The sequence below is a fragment of the Lichenostomus cassidix genome, chromosome 1 (genome assembly GCF_008360975.1).
Source record: "Lichenostomus cassidix isolate B80296 chromosome 1, HeHo_3.0, whole genome shotgun sequence".
NCBI lineage: Eukaryota > Metazoa > Chordata > Aves > Passeriformes > Meliphagidae > Lichenostomus > Lichenostomus cassidix.
In genome coordinates, this window is record NC_139479.1 from 112,853,170 (window position 1) to 112,871,730 (window position 18,561).

General features: G+C 37.2%; 1 long non-coding RNA gene across 1 annotated transcript in view; it reads right to left on the minus strand.

The window, feature by feature from the left end:
* Positions 1-3,078: 3,078 nt before the first annotated feature.
* The window catches only part of LOC146445593 (uncharacterized), a 74,623-nt gene continuing 59,140 nt past the window's right edge, over positions 3,079-18,561 (minus strand). The window contains exons 2-3 of the long non-coding RNA XR_014852675.1: positions 4,345-4,542; positions 3,079-3,176 (exon numbers count right to left, since the gene is read on the minus strand). This is a non-coding gene — a long non-coding RNA (uncharacterized LOC146445593). The remainder of the gene's footprint in view (positions 3,177-4,344; positions 4,543-18,561) is intronic.

Sequence of the window (18,561 nt, forward strand, 5' to 3'; positions counted from 1 at the left end):
TTTTTTTAAATTGCACTTTTATTTTCTCTAATGCAGACAAATATTGTCCATTGAATAATAACTTCCTGATTCACACATGCACCTCAATGAAAATATCTTATATCACTACTGAGCTGGGAGACAATTGGCAAAGAGTTTCTCTTATCAACTCCCTTGTTCAGTTGCCAAAGATAGAAGCAAATGAAATTCCTTTAATTTCACTGGAGCGTAACCCCAGTGCCTGCCGGAAAGAGCCACAGCAGCAGTTTCAGATGTGTGAACATTAAACAAAGATGCCAAATCCATTTTGTGCTGCTGACAAGAATTAAATTAGAAATGAGAGTCCAGAGGTGTGAACCGGTACGGTTTGTACTTCAGTAACATTTTTTCTGTAAGACACTCTGTGTTAATAGCAAATATTTTACAGTTTTCATCAAAATCTCAGAACAACTCCCCTCAGTTAGAAAAACCTAAGGAATGGGAATGGGTACAGAAGAGATACTACATTTTTTAAGACTAGTCTAGGCCTTTTTTACTCAGGTTGAAGGAGCTATAAAAAAAACCAAGAGGGTCAGGTGATTGTTCATTCACAAGAATTTGCAGGATCAGGGCTTTTTTGATGAGCAATGCTTATTCAAAGCTCTTTCTTAAATACATTTGCAACATCAAAATTACACTATGGAGTAGAAGAAGATCCTGATTTGCTTTATTTATTAAAAAATGCAGCAGTAAGTGAATGTGGATATCTTAAGCCATGCCGTAAGCTCTTCCATTTACTCTGTATGTTTTCTTACTCTCAGAAAACAAATGCATGTTACCTGAGTGAAAAAAGGGCATCCAAACAGTTCAGTGGTGACCAGATTCCCTCCTTCACTAAACTACACAAAAGCCCAAGAGACGTTTGTTTTCCTTGCCTTCAGTTTGATTTTACACTTGCAGGTCTATCTCTGAAGACAGAAGTTTAGTTAAATAAAAGCTGAGACTTTTCCCCTTAATGAGTAGACCCAGAAATGTGGCTTTAAATGGGTGTGTGGGGTGTGAATCCCCATTAAATGTGGATCCCAGGAGGGGCAGCAGGTGTAGTTCTGGTGTCTTTCTACATGTGTTCAAAGGCAGGATATCAGAACTGATATTTCAGCATTTCTAGACAGCTACCTTCACCCTGCACAGATAAATTTGTTTTCAGAAGCACCACAAGCTTCATCACCTTCCAGCCTGCTGAAGAATATATCCAAAATAAAGGAAGGAAAAGGCAAAGGGCATATCAGTTTAGGTTCTTAGTCCCAAACCTAAGCTAGTTAAGGCAGTCATACACATTGATGGGGTTTAGCAAACAATCATTTCAGTTCACAAACTCCTGCCACTTGTTCAGGAACATCTCAGTTCTCATCTCATCTCAGTGCTCATTTCCAGCTGACTTTGGGCACTGCCCAGGATGATATCCAGCTAAAATACCCTGAATGTGGTGATGGTGCTCACTCTGCCCTACCACAGGCTATCCCAGCCAGATGCAGGAGTGCAGAACAGACTCATTATCACAGGGTTTCTTGCTGCAGAGCCAGCTCTTTCCCTGGAGCACGCTCTTCAATATCATACTTCTCTTTACAGAAGAAGAGGGTTTGCAGACAATACCCAAACACCACTCCCCTGCTAGGCAAAGGCTTCTTTACATTGTGTAAAGCAACCTTGAAGTGACCCAAATTCATAATTACACCATTTCAAGAGCGCTTTACAATGCCAGAGCTCACCAGTACGAAAGGGGGGTGTAGTGAAGCCCCAGAGTCCTTCAGTATTTTGGCTTTACATTCCTTGTTCCTTCTACTTTTGAAATACAGCACGTATTACTATAGATAGTTATATCTGCATATTACAAGCAATTACTGGGCAAAGTGCTTTTCTTTGTCAAAGTCATTGGCAAAACTTACATTATCTTCAGAGCAAACAAGCTGGGATCAGATCGCTGTGTACACTGTGAGAGTGAAGTGTGCTGCAAAAAAAGGGAGATGGAAACTGCATTAATTTAAAACACGTGCTCCTAAAAAAGAGAAGCACAGCTCAAAGACTCGTAGTAATATAATGAAACCTGACTTTCCTTCAAAGAAAGTATTGAAAAAACTTTTCATGTCAACTCTCAGCATTAAAATTTGGTAAAAAAACTGAACTGAGGGCTTCTTGTCATGTTACTGAAACATGAAGTTTTTCAGTCTCTACAGTTTTGGTATTTAAGGTATAAATTATAACTTTCAGGGGTATACTTGAATCATAGAGAGTAAAGATGACTTTATAGTTATTTCATTGGTTTGAAAACAGTGCTTCACTCAGGTTTATAGCCCATTAAGACAGTGTGGTTCTCCCTGTATGATCCCCTCCTGTGCAGTACTAATTTAATTTTAACACTATGGTTTGAACACCACACATACAATTAGTTTCTATCAGGAATGAAAGCTCTTTCACTCAAGGTCAAATTATCAAAAGTCTATGAAGCAGGATGGACCAATCATTTCAGATCAAGCAAAACAAGTCAAAACTCTATTTTCAGACATTTTTTTTTCCCTAATTCTAAATCTCACTTGAGCCACTCTAGAAATTTAATAACTTTTTTTAAAAAACAGTTAATTTTTTTACTATTAATGTTATTCCTCCACATATACTGCAATTAATTTTTTTTCTGAATTACAGCAGTTATCTGCATAGATAATTAGAAAATATAATGAATTACTGGTTTAGAACTTCACCAATGAGCTCTCAGCTCAGGAAAATTAAACAGCAGTGATATAACCAATGTGGCATAAAGCACTCTAAGAGAATAATGAAGGGGTTGGGGATTTTTTAAAATGTCCACTAGAGCAAAAGTTCAATCAAGGCCATACCTGTGGTGACAAGGGACCTGTCTGGCTGATCCCATTTGTCACTCATTTAGAGAAGAGCTTTCCATTAAACATTCTGGTTTCTTGTTTTAGAGATCACAAAGTTCATAAATCACCCCTGAGGTTCCAGAAAAGAGTCAGTTGTGTATACATCATCCTACAGTGTTTAAATCTTCCTCAGTGAACTGTGTGTCATCTCTGGCTTCAATATTTGTCATATATCAAATTTTACCTGTGGCACAGCAAGCTGAAAGGCTGGATCATTCTGTCTTCCTCCTGATACTTGTAATTTAGTTTTAAAGATGTGTCTTTAACCTTGATGTTATCTTCCTGAAGAAGAAGAAGGAGTTCATTAATAACATACAATTTTTGCTGGATAAATTCACTGCTTCAACAGATTTGAAGATAGAAGTGAAATCTTTATAAAGCCTACAGGTGAGGTTCAGAAAATCAGACAGGTTTGTTCTTTCATAAACACAGCAAATGTGAATCAGAAGTGTCAAATAAAAGCTGAGACTTTGGTAAGTAAAGTTATTTAGTACCTGTGAAGTAGAGGACATTCCAGGAGTGTATAGAAGAAAAGGAAAGGAGAAGAGTGAGGGGGGAAAGAATGCAGTCAGGACCAGTTGTATCAAATATCTGCCTCTGCAGAACTCACCTAAAGAGGCACCTAGCTAGCCCTAGATGTGTTTCTGCTCCAAAGGAAACATTAAACAATTTAAACTGCTTAAATAAAGTAAATGTCTCTCCAAAACCAGGAAATAAGTGATATCATCCAACACCCATCCCTAGAAAACAGGCTCCTCCTAGGGGTAAAGGAGAGAGCAAGCTTTGCTGAATAAAACAGGTTTTAATCATTTGTTGAGGTGGATAGGAGTGGGGAGAGCATTTGTCAGTTCACTGCTCAAGTTCCCAACAGCTTTGGCTGAAGGAGACCAGCTGGGAGCTACAGACTGGAGGACATTGGAAAATAAAAGATGATGCATGCACATAACTGAGCTCACTGAAACTGGAGCTTTCCTACACCTCTGGGGATATTTTAGACCATACAGTAATTCTGACTGTTATTAATTAACTCAGAGTATTGTTATTTATGTGAAATAAATACTTGTACCTTTGATACAGAACAAAATTCTGAAGATTCCTTCATTTCTGTTACAGCAAAATCAGCTGTGTCCATGCCTTTTTATCCATATTTTGAAAACCATATAAATTGCCTAAATTCCCAAGATAAATTTGAAGTACTAAATCTCCAAGCAATGAAGGTCCTGATTAGATGTGTTTTAAAGACACACTTGCCATAAGTGGAACTGAGGACCTATTTTGGTGTGAATTTTTATTTCTGCAGCGAAATAAATTTTATGTTCAAGTTTTGACATGCAAATAAAAGCAGCCTGGGATTAGATAGTGTGGAATGCAGGTGCTTGTCAGTGAATCACCAAGTGATGAAAATGCTTAGCACCTCTGGGTATAAAAATTCAATTTTTGTCCTACTTACTCATTTGATGGTGCTCTTTCTTCTGCTACCTCATGTTAAAGGTGTAGAGCTGTGGTTTTGTAGATTTGGGAGAAAGACTGCATGAAGAATTTTGAACAAATAGAAGAATCCTCTCCTCTTTCCTGCTGGGCTCACAGTTACCTCCTCAGTAAACTGGATCAGCAAATGCATCTGCTCTTTTGCAATTTCTTTTTTTCTCTTTAAAAGGAGGAAGGGAAAACAAATGGAGAAAAGCATAAGTAAATGGTATTGATTAAAAAAAAAAAAAGCTCCCAGAAAAAGGTATTTAGCCTCATTTCAGAGTGTTTCCATACTCTAAATAAGTATTTAAACTCTGACAGTTTGTTCTTTCAAGCATCATTTTCATTTATTATTTCCGAATTATTGCTAATTTGACTCCTGGTTTTTTGTAAGAAAAATGACCAGCAACTTCCAGATGTAGAAAGATTTGGAAAAACATGAAATGAGACCATTAATACCAGCTATGTTCCAAGATTATTTTCACTTCTTATTTCATTTTTATTTTCTTCCAGCAGCCACAAATGAAAGCATGAGCATGGGATAACCTATAGAATCAAAGAATCTGATGAGTTTTGAAGTAGCAGCTATGAGAGATAAAATTCAGCAGTAATTATAACCAAGTAAATACAATTGAGGTACATTGGATAACACCTCCCAGGCATCCCTATTGGCCCAAGCACTGACAAAAAATAAATATAAAAATTAGTCTTGCTCCTCTGTGATACAAACCATACATAAATCCCATGAGTGCATTAGAGTGATCTGTAAAGTCCCAAACTATGACATATTTGGTGGCATCAGCTGGTTACCATTTCGTGTTTTAAAGATACAATATTTAAATCTTCTATGCCTTTCCAGCATGGCATTTCCTTCCAACATTGAAAAGCCAGTGGATGAGTCTTATTTCCCTTTAAAAGGTGAAGGAAACAGAGCATACACATTACCCACTAGAATTTTTACAGATATGTACATCTGTAATAGCAAAATACAGGTTTTCATGAAGTACAAAGTTGCAGGTCCCATTCTAGTCTGTAGTTGATGCACACAGTGAAGACTCTTTTCAGCCTAATCTGAAGATAAATAATGCCAATGTATTTTGGTAAATATCATACTTTAGATACATGTGGGTTTGTACCTTTGCTTCCTTTCACATAGGGCTGGGTTCAGCTCCTTGAAAGCTGTAATGAATTTATCCAGCCAGTCAACAAAAATGCTAAAATGTGAGTTATCTGATTAACCACATGTACACATGGCAGCTTGAATTCAGAATACTCATGATCAATCAGCTCCGTCAATTGGATCTGGAAAAAAGCTGTTAATAAAAGATATTTGAAGGTATGAACTCCAGGAAATTTTGATCTGTTTGTGGTTATTCCAGCAGTAGAAAAGAGGGACTAAAATCACTCAATATACCACTCCAGCCAGATTATCCTCTCTGCTCCACTGAACACCCACAAGCATAGTCAACTATTAAATTAGCACTGCTAAGCTCTGCTATTTGTGTTGGCTATTTTTATACACAGCAGGCAATAATCATTACTTAATGAGAGCCTAGGCTTTAACACCAGGTGTGATTCGGTCGTCAGGGGATCTATTTTTCTACTTTTTCAGAGTTTTCATCCACATCAGTTTCCATCCCCACCAGCACCACCTATTTCTCTCCTGAGGGCTGCGTGGTGAATGCTGATTCCAGGCTCAGTGTGGTGCACAGTGCTTGATCTGCACTGATTGTCAGAAATTGTCACACACAGACTTCTGCGTGGCTGTGCAATCAAAAAGTGATTTTTGTTGTGTTCCTTGAGTTGGAGATCACCTCTAATTTTCTGTTATGCAACATCCACATCCTTTGCAAAGAAAGGCAAATCTCTGTTTAAATTGTTGTTTTCTCAAAAATCTACCTGGGATAATGAAAGAAATGTATTCACTGTATTTACTGTCAAAACATCACATAAAAGAAGCAATTTTTTTCCTATACTAATGAAAAATGCCCAGAATATAAAAAGCTTGATTACATACTATAAAGGGCTGACTTTCTGCTTTGCTATGCAGCTATTCAAACAGAGAGAAGGTTGCGAAAATCTTAAGAACTAAAAGCCAGTAAGAAAAAACACAACTTCTGCACACTTTAGAAGAGAAAACCCAGTTTTGAGAGAGTTGCAGATGAACACAAACTCCTGCTGCAGGCATTTTTGGGAAAAAGACAAATAAACAAACAAAGCTACACATGACTCTCTTTGACAGATTTCTTTTTCAGCTTAATGAACTTAAGTGCAACCAGATGAAGCAAAAGCATGCATTCCTTTTTCCCAAAAAACACGAGAAGATCCAGTTCCTTTCGTGTGAGACTTTTAGGCCAACCTGAAGCAAACACAGAGCTCAGCTCTAAGTACTCACCTTTATAAAACCCTATTAACAAAGACAAATAGGGAGCAACTTGGGAATATAACTTCAGCGATAGATTACAACTTTCAGATTAGTCTAGATAAAGTAGCAATTCTGTAAAAATGACACCAGCTTTAATTGAATAAAACAGATTTTTTAAAATATTATTTCACTCAGAAAGCAGTCAAACATGTGGGAATACCCTCACATTTACATAATTTCCTTTCTTTTCATAAGCACCAAAGGATAACTTGAACTGTAAACAGCAAACTCCAAAAATACTGAAAATGGATTTCCAAAGTACACTTATGACTTGAATGATTGAAAGCACTGCTGTAAAAAATCACAGTTTCCATCTCTAGGCTGAGGATGGTTTGACATACAGGGCAAGAGAATGCAGAGCATTCCCACTTTTATATGTCTTGTGATACTCACAAATATTACAGGAATGCTAAAGAAAGAAAAATTAGTATTTTCTGTCCTCCATGGACATGAGGGATTTTTGTTGGTTTTGATTATGGCATTTATTACTGTTAATAGGATGAATAACACAGTAATCTCCTGGCCTCCTACAACTGTCTTGAGAGCATTGGCAAACTTAGAAATGTGAGAAAACTCACAAATATCTTTATGATAATTGTTTTATCCAGAACTTAGCAAGACCGGTTAGGGTGCATGCTGCTGAATATTACTACGGTTTGCCTGGTAGCATGATAGCACAGAAACCCCAGGCTCTGCATTTGAATTCCCTAATGACAATTTGGTGGCTTTTTTCTCTGTGTATCATCCTAATCCTATGGAAATTCGACAGCCTCTGTTCTAATGACCATCAGGATCCATAGCTCGATAAGTATTTTTCCAAGTTTACCAAAGTAAAGCAAGACAAAGTGCACAGAGCAGGAAACCCGAAATTTATCAATTTGCTTCAACAACTCTGCTTTACTCTCATGGAAACACTTTGCTTCACCTTTTTACTGCATATATCTTACAAGAAGGAGTAGGTGAAATTAGTAATTAGCATCCATGTAGCTCTTAAAACCTGTAGTCAACTATATAGGAATACTATTAACTACCATTTAAATTAACTTGCTTGTTCTGCAGCAAAATTCTACAGCATTCAGAAGTAGCAAGTAGAAACCAAAACTCAGGCCAAAAGAAAGAAGCAAAAACATGATTGAAAAAATATTTGCTATGTGACATTGCAGCATCCACGTTCCAATTCTATCCCCCACAACCACATTTTTAAAGTCCTCAAGAAACCCCCAAATTCCTGGAGAGGCACTCATGCTGCATCTATTTCACTCATGCTGCATCTATTTTGCACCAGGTGTGGAAAAAACCGACACATTTTGCTTTTTTCCAGCAGCATCAATCACTAAAATCTCAGTGCTGCACTCTCAGCACGTGTTCACCCACCCAGATAACTGCAAAAGAGGAAAGGGATCCAACAGTGCCGGTAATGTGGAACACACTCTGCTGTACTCCACTCTTTCAGGTCTGTTGTCTGGATGAAAGATACAAATATTGTCACATTTGTTAAGGAAATGGTCATTTTTTTCTCCTATATATTGACATCTACTCTGTGCAGCCCGTAGCCATGTAGGAAAATAACTTCTTTTGAAAAATAGCATTTTAGTGCATAAATGATTACTCTCTACCAGAATTTCCCCTACTCATCCAAATGGTACACATGGCTTATTGACAGTGCCTTTTACTGCTGTGAATAAATCACCCAGTGAAGAGGCAGGGTTGTGTCAAAAATAATGCATCTCTTCAGCAGCAGAATATGGATCTGCATATCTGTGAAAATTAAACTGAATAAACAAATCATCCCTTTTAACTTTCTGTGTTCTCTCAGCTCTGCACAAGGAAATGGCTCATGAGGAGCTGCTCATCACCTGGCTTGAGCTTGATTTACAGACAAACTTTTTTCCTCATTTTTCTGTCCAAAAAGGTGTTGGAACCTCCTCAAGTATTTTTGAGGCTCAGCTAGACAAAGCCACAGCCGAGCTGATCTGCCCATTGGTGACAGTCCTGCACTGAGCATATGGTTGGACATTCACTGGTCCCTTCCAGCCAATGTTTCTGTGATTTTCCATCATCAAACAAGTCTCAAATGTGAACTGGAAGCTAACATCACGTTTCTTACACTCTCTCTTCCAGCACAGCATGATTTTCCTTTCTAAACTCCATTGCCCATACTGAGATTTCTCTTTGCAATAATAGTTGCATCATTTCTTTCTGAAAAAAGTTATTTATTGAGCTGCCATGGCCTGCAGCGATGCAAAATAAAAATCTTATGAGTTTAAGGAATTTTGTCCTTTTTAAAGACAACCTCATCAGGGAGGACTGTAGCTGAAGTAAATGCAGAAAACCCAGCCAGGTCTGACCTTTAGAATCTCAGAGTGTTTAAGATGTCCCTGTTGCATTGATTTCCTATGTCTCCCATACTGTATTTCTCCCACACTGACAAACAGGACACTGGGCTGATTCATGAGAACCTCTATTTGCATGTTAAATTAATTGGCTTTCTCTGCCTCAGCTAGTCAGAAATGCTCAACAAAGATACCATCACAATGTGTTCTCCAAGTTGTGTTCTCCATGTGAAAGACAAAATACAGTCAGTATATATATGCATACATTTACCTGCTCTGCGTTTACTACATTCTGATTTTAATGCTTGAACTATAAAAACTGGGGAAACTAGTGCCCAAAATGTAAAGAAAAATACCTTAATTCATGACTGGTAACTGCTGACTCGGCCTGTGCTGTCTCACCTTCTCCTGTCAACTTTTCTCTTCCTCATAGGACAGAACCAGTTCTTGATTTTCTTCCTCCTTGGGTTTACTCATGGTTTATTGCGCTCACTTCTTTGTAGGACCAGAGCTCTACTAGATCCTTTTCACACACTGCATTTGAATTATTTTTCTAATTTTCATTTTGGTGTTAGTTGTTTTTACAAGCATCCTAATTTTCCTGCCTGTTTGAAGCTAAGCATCTGTGTGTCTTACCTGCTCAGTGCAGAGTATCATTTCTAGAGCACTAAAAATTATATCTGAAAAGAGTTAAGCATGAGTTTCCCTCAATTTATTGAGTCTGAATTTAATTTTTTGAAGTGCTGCTTGTATTAATGTTCCCAGCAATTTAATCTACCTAACTTGGTATCCTGTCTGCCACTGGAATTATCCAAGGCACTACAAAGAGCTACTAAAAATTAAGAAATTTTCTGTTCCAAACTAAATGAAAGCAACTGAGTTAAATAATTAAATGCTCTACTTCATTAAGTTCTTCACGGAATTAATTTTACAACTTGAAAATTTATTCTTTCCACAAGATAAAAAAGCAAAGCAATAAAATGATAAGTGTGCTATGCATATGATTACAACAATGGTATCCAGCTGACTTAAGATATGCATTTAATGCTATTTTAGATCCTCCCAAGGTGTTTAAGATGTATATTGGCACTGCACACAGGGTTGAGGATCTCCACACTTCCAGAGCAGCACCTGAATGCTGCTAAAGAGATGTCAGATCAGTGTGATTTGACAGCTGAATCACTCCCTAAATGTCTAATTTTTTTTAGAAGTGTGTGTGTGTTTGTGTGTGTGTGTGTCTATATATATGTATATATATATATATATATATGGGATAATGTTACAAATTGGAAACCCATAGAATATTCTACAAACACAATTAAGACTAAAAAATATCAACATTTTAGCCTAGCTTATGACAGAAAACAATGGAAACCTCCCAGTATTCCTTCATGGAACAGAAATCCAAATTTGGTTCTCCCTGTCACTATATTTATATTATTTTACTGCCTAAGATTAATGGAGCATAGACTAGAGGCTGAGATTCCCATCTCTGTCATCCCTTTTAAAATCACTCTCCTTCCAAAATGCTGAATTTTTTTGTGCTGAAACCTTCACTCATTTGACATCACAATACATAAAGATTTATGTTAATGAAAAACTCGATTGCATATTCATGGAGCTGCAGTGTGAGAGCAGCACAGAAACTTTGGAGGCTTTTAGAAGAGTACATGAATTTCTGTGATTTCTGTGTCCACAGCACATGCCTTTCCTTTTTGGCAATATTTGGATTTTTTTAGAAATGATGGTGAGCTATCATTACTTACTGACATTTGTGGCTTTATTCAACCATCTTAACTCAGTCTGATTGCTAAAAAAGCTGCAGAAAGGAAGTAAGTGCAAACTTGGCATTAAGGTTGGATGCAGACCCACAATATAACAGGACTACTCCTACTCCTGCAGTCATTGTGGCTCTTAATATAATTTAATTAATTTGATTTAAAGATTAAAAATATTGAAATATTACTGATATCCAAATAATGTTCAACTAGTGCTAATTATTTCAACTTTAGGTCTTCAGTTTCCCACTGAGCCAAGTCATTACTTTGGATGGCATAAAAACCAAAGCAGCAGCATTGAAAGATTGAGACCAGAATCAGATCATTTATCTAGAAAAGTGAAAAGGAATCTTCTAGCTTAAGAACTTAAGTTTGAGAAGTGTTTCAACTGCTCCCAAGAACAAACAATCCATTGCCAGAAGCAGTAAGACAAAAACTCTGAGTGCATTCACATTTTACAGAAAAACAACTTACTACAAGCATTGCATTAAAAAGACACCCTGCCTCTAGAAAGCAAAATTTTATTCAAGCTCATGCAAAACTCATCTGAAGGTCTGAGGTATTGAAGAACTAGACTGCCTTTTAAATAAATTTTCTGTTGTTTTTAGGATGAATTTTTGTAGGTGTGCAATAAGTAATGGTTACTAACATTACATATAAATTTTACATATAAATTTTATATTTATATTTACATATATATTTTCTTCCTTAACTGTTTCTAAGATATGAAAAAACTATAAAGGGATCCTAGCCTATGTGTATCACTAACATGATCAATTGCATTATAAGTGAAAATTTCATTGTTATTTTTGATTCTTCGTGTCTTAGATTAATGGGGTTTCAAAGGTTGTTAAATCTTCTGCATTCATTAGGTTTTCAGTAAGTGGAAAATTCTCACTGGCATTACACTAATGAAGTACCCTTAAAGTCAGCTGGTATAAATTGTGAATGTGGCACATAATGACTTTACTCAAATATATCAAGAGGTTTAAAGTCAGGGAAAATTCCATAATAGCTCTACATTTTTAATCAATTTAGTCCAAACCATTTTTTTTTCCCTTCCAGTTGCCAAGTTGCAGCTTAATTAAAATGAATCAAATTTTCATTAGTTTTTGAAAATTTATCCACACAGAGAGATTTCATACAAATAAGTCCAGTCTTGTGGTCTTCCTTTTTTCTTAGTAAAATTCATATCCACATTTATTTCCATCAAATAAAATTGCCAACATACCAGCTCTGTTTCTTTCCTTTTGAGCACGTGAGTTCACAAACAGTAGCTTTTTTTTACCAGAAACCCCCACTATTTATATCCAAAACAAATCTGTGCAGATTATTTTACTTCTAAAGCAAGGGCCAATTAGTAAAATCAGAAAAATGCAAAGATACAAAGCAGTGAGTAATGTCACTTACAGAAAAAAAATCTTGCAGGCATGGAAAAAATCAAAACAAAACAAAAAAGAAACACTCCAAAATCTTATGTGTACTTGCAATACAATGAGATGTTTGTCAGAACACATTTTTCACAGAGGTGTTGATGGCTAGATGCTGAAGAGCAGCAGCAAAATGATGATGATAATAAAGAAAAGTAGATGCAGCCATTAGATTTTACCCTGTTTATACCAGGAAAACTTGAATATTTCCCCTGCAAAGTGAGACACAAGCTATGTCTACACCACAGTCAGCAGCATGCAGCAAATGTGTCCTTACACTGATAAACTGAAGACATCCAGCTCAGGTATTGGCAAGAGAAAAGAAAAAAAACCCAAACCACGACCACATAAATACATGGCCGAATTATCCTGAGTCCTGGCTGGAACCTTCTGGTTGATATCTGGATTGATGCAGGATTTCAGTGTTTTCCATGTCCCATTGAAACCAGCAGGGCTACTTTAAATTAGAAGCCTGCTCTGACCTAGGAATAGCTTTCCAATGGTAAATATGAAAATATTCTGACCAGGTTGCTTGGATTTAAATGTTGCCTTCTCAGCTCACTGCAAGAAAGTCTACACAGCTGGAGAGCAGAGTCCAAGCATCAGGGCCTGAAGGTTATCAGAGCCAAAACAGGTAAATGATGAGGTTCTGGGCTCATCCCAGCTGTGATTCCTTCTCCCTGGAACTGCAGAGGAGGAAGAATCACATTGGAGCTGCACATCATATCAGATTTGGGATCAGATGAGAATTCACCCTTGCAGCAAAGGAGATATAACAGTATTTACATAGGGTGTCAATTAAATATTCTTGTGGGAAGATCAGGGCTCCTCACAAGGGATGGCCTTCTGATGTTTTCAAACATGAATTTCAGTATTTTATCCAATACAAAAAAACCCAACAAAACAGGACAGAATTCTGTTTATCAGCTTAAAGTTGGACTCCATTTCCACTCACTCAAGTGAATTTCACCTAAAATTTGGTATAAATCACTTAAGCCTAAGATGTTTTATAGTCCTGTTGCTGTCCTCTCAGCAGATGATCCAGCAATGCAAATACAAAGATTTGGAAATCCCTGTTTTAAGACTGGTGATGAAAAATTATGTATTTCTTCACCCATTTCAATTTCATGGGAATATTTCACCCCAAAGGAAAATTTACCTACTCTCCTTTCTCCGAGATTCTTCCCAAATCAAAAAATGAAAAGGAGACTTTTTGAGAAGAGGGATAACCTGAGCTGATCTGTTTCAGGTTAATGTTTTCAGCTGGAATGGCAATAATATTCCTCCTGAAGCAAGGTTTACCTGACACTCAGAATGAGAGCTTTCAAATGGCCAGGAACTAAAATCCCACCATGAAATGACTGGAATAAATGGCTAGAAACAAAAAGTGCCCCTATTTACATAAACAGGCTTGAACCACCAGCAGGTTTTTTCAATTAATACTGTCACTTTGCCAGACACTCATGAAATTTGGCAGAAAACAATGATTCACCAATCCCATGTGAAATCTGTCCCTGGAAAACACAATGCATAACAACAGTCATGGCAGAAAAAACATGTGCTGAGGCACTCAAGGGTCTATAGGAATTTTCAGCTCTGATCAGTGATAGCCAGCAGAAAATAAAGCAGAGAGAGTACAAACTGGTAAGAATACTAAGCTCAAAATGGCACTGCTTTGCAGATCTGGTAAATTTAGTGCTCTTTAAAGCAGAAAGAGCATGCAAAGAAGCTCTTAATTGTGAAGCACTGAGCTAGTCCTTCTCCTTTATCAAACTGAAACAGTATTCTGCTTGTCCAGCTCAGGACTCCTCAAATGTGATAAAGTTAGTGGCCAATTACCAATCCACTCACACACCCACCCCAAAAAACAATCACCAAATGAGATGTTTAGCAAACGACTGCCTTCAACCGATATTTTGACAAACAAAAGCAGAGCAAGCGGGATGAAAGGCCCAGACAAGTGCAGGCTGACTGCAGTACATGAAACACCACTATTATGTTCTGAGCATTTTGCACTAATAATGTTGAGAAAACAAAATTGAACAAGTGACATCCAGCAAATACATAATCAGAGAATGCTGAAGTGGCTTGGGATTTGGAAGGCAGTAAGTTAAGTGTTTATGTAGTGGAGTTAAAAATATGTTAAGAAGAGGGTGTAGAATGACTTGCTAGATGTCTTCAATAATATTTCAGCAGGTACCACACAAATAGTTTTGTTAGTATTGGCAAAACTAAATAAACCCTGAGGAGAAGTATGATTGGAAAAAGCAAACCTTGTGGTGTAAAATAAACATGCACGTCAAAATCAAGTACCGAGCTCACTCAGACTCCTGACAGAAGTCTAGAGCAATGAATTGGCAGCCTCACTGTTTATACTGCTCTCACTCTTCTGTGACTTTAAAGGAAATTTCTTTTTTAGCAAAGGCTGAGACCTTGAGGCAGGAAATTCTCCATCTTACTGATGTTCAGCTGTAGAAAATGTGGCAGCTCATCCATTGTTTATCTCATCCCATCCTATCTTCCAGCATCAAGGTGATAAAAGATGATTCACCAAAGCAAGAGGTTGTGGTGGTTTCTTTGTTGTTGATTTGGAATATAAAAGCACAAACGGGAGAAAAAACTTCGAGGGCAGAGTTCAGAATTACAATTTAAAATTATTCTAGAGATATAAAAAAATTAATTCTCAGTGAGATGAAGCTGTGGATTTAGATGCCAGCCTGGAGAAGCTAATCCATACCAAACCAGCAGGAATTACTGAGGAGAGGAGGAAATAACACATTCTTGCTATCAGCCTTAACACAAGCTTACAATTTTTGAGTCTTGTCCTGATCCAGATTTTCAAAATTCTCCTTCTGAGATGTTTGCTTCATGTTATTCAGGTACTAATTACAGGCTTTGAAGGATTTTGAAAGGCTGGAGGTTTTCCCTTAAAAATAAACTCAAATTCTAGGGATTTTGCAGTAATTTCTGGGAATCTTGAATGAAAAGCAATCTTAGGTACAGAAAATAAATAGGCATTTGTGAAAGGTTACATGAGTGAAGGATATGTGGAGTATTTCCCCTGCCTTCGGTTGAACTCACTTTAGAAAAGTCAGAGAAAGGGGAAAAATAAAAAATCCCAAAGTCAGGCAAGCTGTCTTCTCCCCTCCTGCCATGCAGGCAGGCAAAGCCCAGTGTGACAAATAGCATCCTTCCTAAAACAGTTATTATGTCTGGTAGGTGACTCACTCTCTCTCTTCTAAATCATACCAGTAATGCCAGTAGGAATTATTGACTAAACCACATTTGCTGAGACTTGCTTGGATGTCAATAGTATTGAAAGGAAATTATAAAAAGATATCCATGTAGCCCTTTATGGTTGTGAGGGATTTTTCTGATTTAAAATTACATATAGCTGTGGTAGGGTTTGCATCCAGGATGTGGTTTAGATGTGTCTGGAAATCTAAATTAAAAAGGCAGCCTAAGAGCACCCAGCAAAAATTGGGCACATTACAAGTACTCCAAGTTCAACAGAATGAATTTTTCCTCGTTAGTGTTATTGACTTCTCCTAGCAATAAAACCTGCCTGCATTGCATGAATATGATTTACATTCAGAAAGTTCCGATTAGATGTGTATCTCATGTTCTCCACTAACTTACAATTTCTCTAAAATATTTCATGGCTGCTGTGAAGAGATTCATCCTGGATATTGGACAACAGTGGAAATTGCTGCATAAAGATTACATTAATCGTGAAATCATCAGGCATTAATTCTCCCAGCTACTCAAGAGGCCAATATTTCTCCTTTGTGATTAGGGAAGGACAGCAAAGGTTTCCAAGCTTATCAGAAAGTCAGAAAACAAACTGGGACTAGAATTTGAGGACTGTGACATCCAGTCAGATGGAAATTTGCACAGGACTCAATAATGATGGATATATACAAATCACCATGTCCCAGGGTCCTGACCAAAAATAGAGAGCAGCAAACATTTCATCTGCCCTCACTGCATCATCTGCATGAGGACTGATGAAGTTTCTCAACCATGCCTGCTTTTTGATTGGGGTCCTTTCAATTTCTACCCCCCCACACACCCCAGTTAAATACTAGTGAATGTCATTAAAAATTAATGTATTCTTTAAATATATATCAACCTAAGAAAGCTTTCCCAACAAATGCAGAAGGTTCATTTGTTAAAGGAGGAATTAACTGTTTGCCACTATGCCTCTCCACTGTTGGATGTTTGGGGTTTTTTTATATAAAAACGTTGTGAGAGACGAGAAGACAGTCTTTAAACTACAGACATTCCTTCCTTTCTCTCTTCTTGGTGTCTTTAAATGAAGTTCTGATATCAGCTCAGTAGAACTTTCAGTACTGAGTGAAATAACTGCAGTTTATATACAGCATAATGCCAAAGACTCATCTGGAAGACAGAAAAATTTTTTTCACTCAAAACCCTCTTTTTGATCCACATGGGTAATGCTCCAAGTGTTATGTTAAGCAACCATTATTCTAAGAGAGCCAGCATTAAGAATCCTGAGCTTAAACTGTCACTTCATGAGGCAGATTTATGGCTTATGACAGTAATTGCTCACACCAAAGGAACGAGCTGGTGCTCCATCCCAGCACAAAGAGATATTGCCGTTAAATGAGGGTAGGGAGCTGATAATGCCTGGGTTTTACAACTTGAAAATTACCTTTTCTTTAAATAATAATAATAAAAAAAATCATATATAAGCACCATACACAATCAGGCGCTTTTTTGTGTAAATAAACATAAATGCTGGAGTTTTTGTTCAGCTTTGTTTTTTCTAAACTTGAAGTATGGTGCACTTGCTCCTCTATTTGACTGTGTATTGCTTTAAATAAACTACTTAAACCTTAGTTTTAGATATTTTTTTGTTGCCTGAGTATACGTGCTCATTATAAGTGCTAGAAAGAAAAAGAGAAAATAAAACCAAAGCAAAGCAAAACATCTGTGAGAAGGAAAGTAAATCTTGTGGCTGCAAATTGCTGGACTGGGATGTTTGTCAAAGGCAAAGACCAACTCTGTGCACCCAGAAAGTCCATTTCGAAATTTTAATATGGACTATTAAACAAGGACAAATAGAAAGGCTTCCTCATTGTGAAGCTACATATTAACAAAAATAGACAAAACTAAGCCACATCTCCATCTCTCTCTCCATTTTAAAGACCTTTTCCTAACATTGCAATATGACTTCCCTCAGAAAACTGAATAAGCAAAAAATAAAACAGCTCTATAAAGTCTCTGTCTGCTATGTTTTTCCAGGTTCTGCTCTGCCAGTAAATCCAAGCATGATCTGAATGGTAACAGCAAGTTTATGGACAATGAATAATAGCATGACATAGCTAATTAATGCTATTTCAATCCAGACTGTTTAAACAATCAAGCCTAATTGTGCTAAACAATCTGATGGTTTTATATGGACAGCAGTGAATGAGCAAATCCAATGGAGATTTAAAGCTAAATCCCAACTAATTTATGCTTTATGGGTATAACAAACTCAACCAGTACCTTCATTACTTCTATCTCCTGTTGGTTCTGCGTTCTTTCCTAAAAAATCCCCAAAAAATAAAACCACACACACACACACGAGGAAAGAAACAAACACAAAAACCCCCAGAAACTCCCCCACCAAACATACTAACTATGCATTGTTTTGACAGATTTTCTGTCACTGACTTAAAAACAAAGAAATTAAATGTATGCCATTGATTGTACAGAACAGCCCAGCTGCTGAAGGTACAAGGATGCTTTGTGGATATTTACACCTCCGTTAGGCAGAAATCTTGAACTGGGTTAGATTCTTCCTAATCACCTTGTGGCTAACCTTGATATAGTGGAGTAAATATAGCCCCATATTGGGATCAGCCTCTGACAGGATCAGAGTTCTGGGTGTGTTGGGACACCCCTATCAATTTCTTTAAATAAAGAGGAATCAAAATAATCAAAACTGATTGCCTTCAAGAAGTCCAGTTCAATTTCATTCACATCGAAGCAAAGTGCCAATCCTACTGTATTCCAAAGATTCCTTGGTAATGAAGAAAGGAGTGAAAAGAGAGAAAGACAGAGCAAGGATGCAGCTGAAAGGTACAGGGAAGCCAAAAGCAGTTTTATCTGTGTTGAGCTCATACTTTCTGTGAATTCCTAATTTTATCTTTCCTCCTACCAAACCATCCAAGCCTCATCACTACAGCAGCAGGTCACGAGTGTGTATCTTCCAACACTATA